Genomic DNA, 7,081 nt, shown 5'->3' with positions numbered 1-7,081 from the left:
GAATACATCGCGGTTTCAAAATAAAAGCTCAAACCCTCACTCTGAGTTTACGATGTCCACTGTCCACATATTCTTTTAATTACAGTGGATATAGCATTTCTGTCCTAAACAAATGGCAAAAGATTAAGTGTTAAGTGGTAATTTGAATGAAATGGTGCTTGGTCAATATTAAACAAGTATTAGATCGCACAGCAATGTGTAAAAAATCATCATCAGGCCGTTGGCACCCTCTGCAGGCCTTTGTTGTAATACGTACTGTACATTAGCTCTATTGTTTATAATACATTATGTATTTTAACAGTTTTGTTCAATAAAACCATATGATTTCTTGCTTTTTATATATGTATTTTAAGTAATTTTAAAGGCTATTGTTCACTTACATCTATTTTTATTACCACAAAAAAAATTATTATAATTATAGGAAGCATCTCCGATTAATTGATTTTATTTATTTATTTATTTTATTTTATTTTATTTTTTCAGAAATACTGCACATTTACATTTTTCTCCTAAATAAATTCTGGTAAATAACATTTCTGGTAAATACTCCTTTAAAAAGTGTTTTTTGATTATAATTTTAATATTAGTAGACTAACACGTGGATATGTTATCATTCTTACACTATAATACTGAACTTTGATTTCAGTGATTTGGACTATGAGACGGACACTTGCTTCTTGCACTCTGTTGCACTTTACTTTTGCTTTAAAAAAGGATTTCATAGAAATTTGGATTTCATTTGGAGTTTCACGACTGAAGCCCTCTGTTCATTTTTTCATCATGCTGGAGACGTCTGTTTAAATCTGTTGTTTACACATTTCTAAGAGTACTTTTAATGATGAAAAAGAAGGGGTTGAATGTTAACCACTTTCGTTTTCATATAACTATAAACTATGATAAAAGTTCATCAGCATGCATTGATTAATCCCATGTTGTAGCAAAAAAAACAAAAAACAATTGCGACCAAATCTTGTTCATGTGACCAACTGAGAAAGTTAGTCGCAAAAGAGCGACCAGTGGGAAGAATGAGTCTGGAGCCCTGCAGAAACTACAATAGTTTACTATGAATTAAATGGAAATTAAATTAAATCCAATTTATTATGTAACCAAAATACTAATAATGGCCAGAAAAGAAAAAAAAAAACTTAAGTGACTTTTAATTATAAACAAGCCCAACATACACCAGGACTCTTATTTTGAAATGTCTATACTATTGCGGGCTTGATCTGTCAGATGAGAGAGAAAATATGCATTCTTACAACTGTCTAAAACGTATTATATAAAGGTCACAAAGTAGACATTGTCATAATTCAACTCGAGGTCATAATCAATCGCTTGGCATAAATGTGCTCTATTCATTGATTGAGAATCACTTTGAAGCAGTCTGAAGCACTGTTGCGCGAGCCTGTAGAACACGCAACAGCGCCGCCTTGAGACACTGCAGCGTGCAGTGCACATTTTAAAATTAATTCATATACTTTTGAAGTTTAATAATCAATAGGCTTTATCGCAATTTTTCCATCCCCAAAATATAAGACGTCTTGAAATGATCATTAAGATGTATGTTTTACCATTTAATTTATTGAAGACTTATGACATTAAATTTAAGAAAACTCGCATGGAGGGTTTTCGCTTAATTCGCACATGTGCTCCTAAATACATTTTATAGTTCGCACACATCTATTTTTAGTCGCAAATGCGAGTGAAGCACCTGCACTGTGGTCTCTGCAGCTAACTGTTGCTGTAGTTGTTTTTTTGCTTTCCATTGTCACCTTTGGCTTGCTTAGTTGGAGTTTAAAAAACACTTAAAGGGATAGTTCATTTTAATTGTCATTTACTCACCCTCAAGTTTTTCCAGACCTGTATGAGTTTCTTTTCTCTGTTGAACACTAAAGATATTTTGAAGAATGTTGGTAACCAAACAGTTGACTGTAGCCATTGACTTATAATATGGGGGAAAATACTATGGAATTCAATTGCTACTATTTGGGTGAACTATATTACTGATTTGACTGTAGTGACACTATCGCATGAGAACAAAGCTTGAGCTGAAAAATTACACCATGGTCTTATGTAGAGCTGCTTTTTAAGCTGAATGTTTCATAGTTTATGAACTTCACACAGTTATTCAACTGAACTAAGTCAGCTCAACACTGTACTGACTTGAGTGGAATAAAGTCTTTTTTAGAGCTGCTTTGTCTCATATTTTAAGAAGCTTACATCGTTGATCCTGGTATTTTCTTGTTTATTACTGTGAAGCTACTTTGAAACAATCTGTATCGAATAAAGTGCTATATAAATAAAGGTTGACTAACTTGACTTGTTTGACTTGACTTGTTTGGAGCGTTGCATGATGTTAATATGTGCAGGTATGGAATATATTGTTTAGGGATGCACCGAATGTTCGGCAACCGAAATTATTTGGCCGAAAATAGCAAAAAAAGCTCTTTCGGTGTTCGGCCGAATAAGCGAAAAGACAGAATAAATTGTACCGAACAATGACGTGACGCGATCAAATAGAGGCGCACGCTAATGCAGCAAACATGACGGTAGTGTGGAAACAGCTGTCCGAGAAAGATGCAAAAATCATTACAAGCACCGTCGGCGAGAGACTGTTTAGTACTGCATCGCATGTCTTCGGGTTTCTGCCAAAATAAAAGTTGAGAAAAAGCAAGAACTCCGTCAACATTAATAAATGTTATTATTGTAATTTTACTGTTGCTCTGTAAAATAAAATAATAATGAAAATAATAATTACAACAGCTCTATTAAAACATTTATTGTAACATTTACACATAGTGTTCAGACTAGGATCTATAATATTTTCAAATGTTTTAAAAGAAGTCTCTTCTGCTCAGCAAGGTTGCATTTATTTGTAAGGCAAAAATACATGCCTGATTCAAGAAGGGGGTCTAAAAAATGGCCAAAAAATATTATTTTACTAACTTATTAATTTTAAGTGAAGTTGTGTTTTATTGGTATAATGTCTGCTAGAATGCTAAAAAATGTTCAGTGTTAAGTAAATATTTTTAAATTGTTGTTTTATAAATTATTTGTTTCTTTGAAAAGCAAGACAAAACAGTAAATTATTTTTTTCTTTGAAAAGCAAGACAAAACAGTAAAAAGCACATTTTGGCTATTTAATTTATGCGATGGTAAAAAAAATTGGCAAAATGGGGGGAAAAACGTGAAAAACCGTGTTCGGCCTTCGGCCCAGTGTTTCATTTTGTTCTGCTTCGGTTTCGGACAAGAATTTTCATTTCGGTGCATCCCTAATATTGTTGGCTTTAGACCAACATAGAAATGATGGCAACAAAATCATTGATTTAAATAGATTTCCACCAAATTTTAACCATGATGTCCTCCCTACAATCTCACAGGCCTCTGATCGCTGCCAAGAACCCCAAAATCGCCGTTTCCAAAATGATGATGGTTCTGGGAGCGAAGTGGAGGGAGTTCAGCACTAACAACCCTCTTCGGGGTTCGGCTGCTGCCACCACAGCCCTGGTGGCCGCTAGTGCCTCTGTATCAGTTGAAACTGCAGCAGAAAGTCCAGTCCCTGCGCCCACAGCCCAAATCAGTGCCGAGTCCACACCAGCAGCTCCCATACGCAAGGCCAAGACAAAAGAGGGCAAGGGTGAGTGCAAAGTTGTTTCAGTTCTTTTCATTTGTGTTTTTATGATTTGTTTTTTCACCATGTGAGTGACTGCCTGCGAAGCAACTGTTTTCCCCAGCAGTGACGTTTGTGTGAAATGTTATTACAGTTTAAATGGCTGTTTTCTATTTGATTATTTTTTTTTAAATGTAATTTATTCCTGTGATGCAAAGTTTAATTTTCAGCATCATTACTCCAGTCTTCAGTGTCACATGATCCTTCAGAAATCCAATAAAACAAGATACTTTATATGATTTTACATGCTAACAGTGTTTATTTGTGATGTAGGACTTCTTAGCCACTAAATTTTTGCTTGCTGCATGGGAAGATGATGCTAATTCCTGCGCATTTCAGGGCCCAATGCACGCAAGAAGTCCAAACCCGCACCCAAACCTCAAGAGAAGAAGGTGAAGACCAAAAAGGTTGCTCCTCTGAAGATCAAACTAGGAGGCTTCAACAGCAAGAGGAAACGCTCATCTGTAAGGACTTCAGTTCTACTTTTTTCTCCTTCCTTTTCTCTAGCTTGCCTTTGCACTCATCCTTTAACCTTTTTCCATGAAAGATGTTTTTTCTTCACTCTGCTCTAATTTTAGACATAGTATCTCGCTGATGACATCCAAGTAATTATCTGGTAATTTATCAGACTGTGTATTTCTCTCTGCTTTTTATTTCAAATTCTCTTTTATAGAGTGAAGAGGATGATGTTGACGTGGACAGTGACTTTGATGATGGCAGTATGAACAGTGTGTCTGTTTCGAATGGATCAAATGGCCGCAGTAGTCGCAGCAGCACTAAAAAGAAGCCCAAAAAGAAGACGAAAAAAGGTGAGAATCTTGTGTTCTCTGTCTAACAGTGCTTGTGAATATTATTAGGCTTAAACAGGCCAAGGTAACACCTTATATCTGTCATAATCCTTTCAGAGAACAATTTAAGGGACCAAAGACTATTTAGTTAGTAAAACCTTGTATTTTGAACGTACTAAAACCCTGAGGAATATTTGGAAAGCCTAGAGTGAAGTGATCATGAAATTAGATATCCTCCCCTAAAAATAAAAATGCATTTGAGGCACATTACTTTCATAGAGCCCTATGAAATCAGTTTTATTTTTTTCTCAAGTTACATTTTTTCAATTTTAATTTTTCTGGATTGATTTTGCATCACAGTTTTTCTGGATTGTTTGATCGCTTTAAGATTGCTTTAATGGTTAAATTAAACCTTAAGTAAAAATCCTTTCTAATTAATTGAAATCTTGTATAGTTTAACAATTTAAGTTTAAAAACAATTTTTTTTAATGCCAAAATTAACCCCCCCTCCCCCAGGTTTTTATTTTATTTTCCCTAATTCTGTTTTCCTTTTTAATTTAGTTGTAATGGTTAGTTAATTTTTACTAATCAGAACTGTATGTCTAATCAATTGAGTTCATGCAGTTTTAACAATTTTATAATGTATTGTTATTATTTATTTTTAATTTTTGTTTTTTACAAAAATAGGGCCCTGTGTATTTTTCCCCCCTCCCAAAATTCTGTGGCTGTTTAAATTTTTCTGTATTTATGATTTAATACAAATTTATAATCAAAAATGGTGGGAATCAAATGAAGGCATAAAACATTAACAGTCTAATGATTTTTTTAAAAACATAATCAAAATAATTTTTAAATTTTTTTTTGCAAACAAAACTAAAGAAAAATGTTATATTTCATAAAGTTTTAATTGTATCATTACTTCGAGAAGTACATTCTACTATACAATCGTCATATATTTATTTGTCACAATTTTTTAAAAGTGAAGTGACATTCTGCCAGAGGTGGAAAGTAACTAATTACATTTACTCGCGTTACTGTAATTGAGTAGCTTTTTTGTGTACTTCTACTTTTTAAAGTATTTTTTTTTTTATCTGTAATTTTACTTTTACTTAAGTATATTTTGTTTGAAGTATTGTACTTCGCTACATTTTAAAGCGCATTAATTACTGAGTAAAAACAAAAAATCGGCCACTGGAAACTACTGCAGTAAGCAAACTGGCGCTAAAATCATAAGAAAAATGCAGACGGACAAGACAGGCGTTAGTGGTGCAGACCCAGCTGAAAACGAAACCCCGTCGTATTCTGCTTAAGTTGAACTCGAAGGAAATGAAGTGAAGCCCTGGCCATATTTAAGCTCTATTATGCAGTGTAAGCTGTGTTCGCCTAGGGAGACCAAACTAGCAGCTTATAAAATCTCGACATCAACCCTTCGCAAGCATGTAGAGGTAAGCTAAATACTTGCATCGTTACATTGGTGGTTAAAATGAAGCTGACAGTTTAGCAAAAGGTTTTGCACAAATTAGCCAAAAAGACAGTGGTGCAGGGTGTGCGATATATATCGTCTGCGATAATATCGTAATTGCTGTTTTAGCGATGTGCGATTTGACATTATCAGTATTTTGCCAAAAACCAAACAAAACACTCCTACAGAGTGCCGTGAAGTCTAGTAGATAGGGATGGAACGATTACCGGTATTACGATAAATCACGATAAAATGCCCTGACGGTTAGTATTACCGTTTAAAATTTAATTATCATCAAAACCGTGTTTGATTATCGCAATTTTGAAAACTCGCGGTAAATCCTGTCCAGCCAGCATCAGTCTGACGCAGAAGCAGCATGCAATGTTGTTGTTGTTGTTTTTTGCACGAGAGGAAATGGCGGAAGGCAGTGACAGCGCTCGGGAGATTTTTCAGCCATCTAAGAGGACCAAATCGGTGGTCTGGTCGTATTTTGGCTTTTACAAGAGTCCTGAAGGCAATTTAATCGAGGACGGTCACCCTGTCTGCCGATCTTGCAAGAAGAAAGTAGCTGCAAAAGGGGGAAACGCATCAAATTTGCTCAGTCATCTTCGTGACCACCACCCACTGTTATATAGCGAATGCAAGGTAACTTTTAACTCAATACCAAAACTAACTGGGCAAATAATTGGACAAAAAATATTGATTAGAGATTAAATATTTCGTTATCTCACTTGTTTAACGCAAAGCTTCCGCAAAGAAAGGTTTGCAGCAAGTGGCTTTGAGCAAAGACGAACGAACGTTCAAACTATAAGGTTGACATTTAAGGGATAATGTATTGTATATTCATAGTTAACTTATTACACAGATTTTTTTTGTTTACCTATAATAATATATAAATACGGGGACATGAAATATTGAATTGAGATTAATGTTTTAAACAATTAAAACTAAATTCCTCTGATTTCATTTTCAATACAATCAAAAACTGAGACGCAAGACGGCAAGCTGCATTTGAATGAAACGAGAGAGCGCATCCGCGCCTCTGCGGTGATACAAGAGACATGGGGCGACTTCCAAACAGAAGTGAGCATCCCTATGCCCTACTCCCTTCGAAGGGCAGAGCCCTTGAAGTGTGTTCTTTGAAGGGTGCAGGGCATTACT

The 7,081-nt window shown here is 35.0% G+C and overlaps 1 pseudogene; it reads left to right on the top strand.

The window, feature by feature from the left end:
- The window catches only part of LOC107666332 (chromodomain-helicase-DNA-binding protein 4-like), a 77,831-nt pseudogene that overhangs the window by 23,894 nt on the left and 46,856 nt on the right, over window positions 1-7,081 (top strand).

Source organism: Sinocyclocheilus anshuiensis, unplaced genomic scaffold, assembly GCF_001515605.1.
Source record: "Sinocyclocheilus anshuiensis isolate Anshui unplaced genomic scaffold, SAMN03320099.WGS_v1.1 scaffold868, whole genome shotgun sequence".
In the NCBI taxonomy this organism is placed as follows: domain Eukaryota; kingdom Metazoa; phylum Chordata; class Actinopteri; order Cypriniformes; family Cyprinidae; genus Sinocyclocheilus; species Sinocyclocheilus anshuiensis.
Note: the sequence above shows the minus strand (reverse complement) of the source record. Positions and strands in the feature narration are given on the sequence as shown.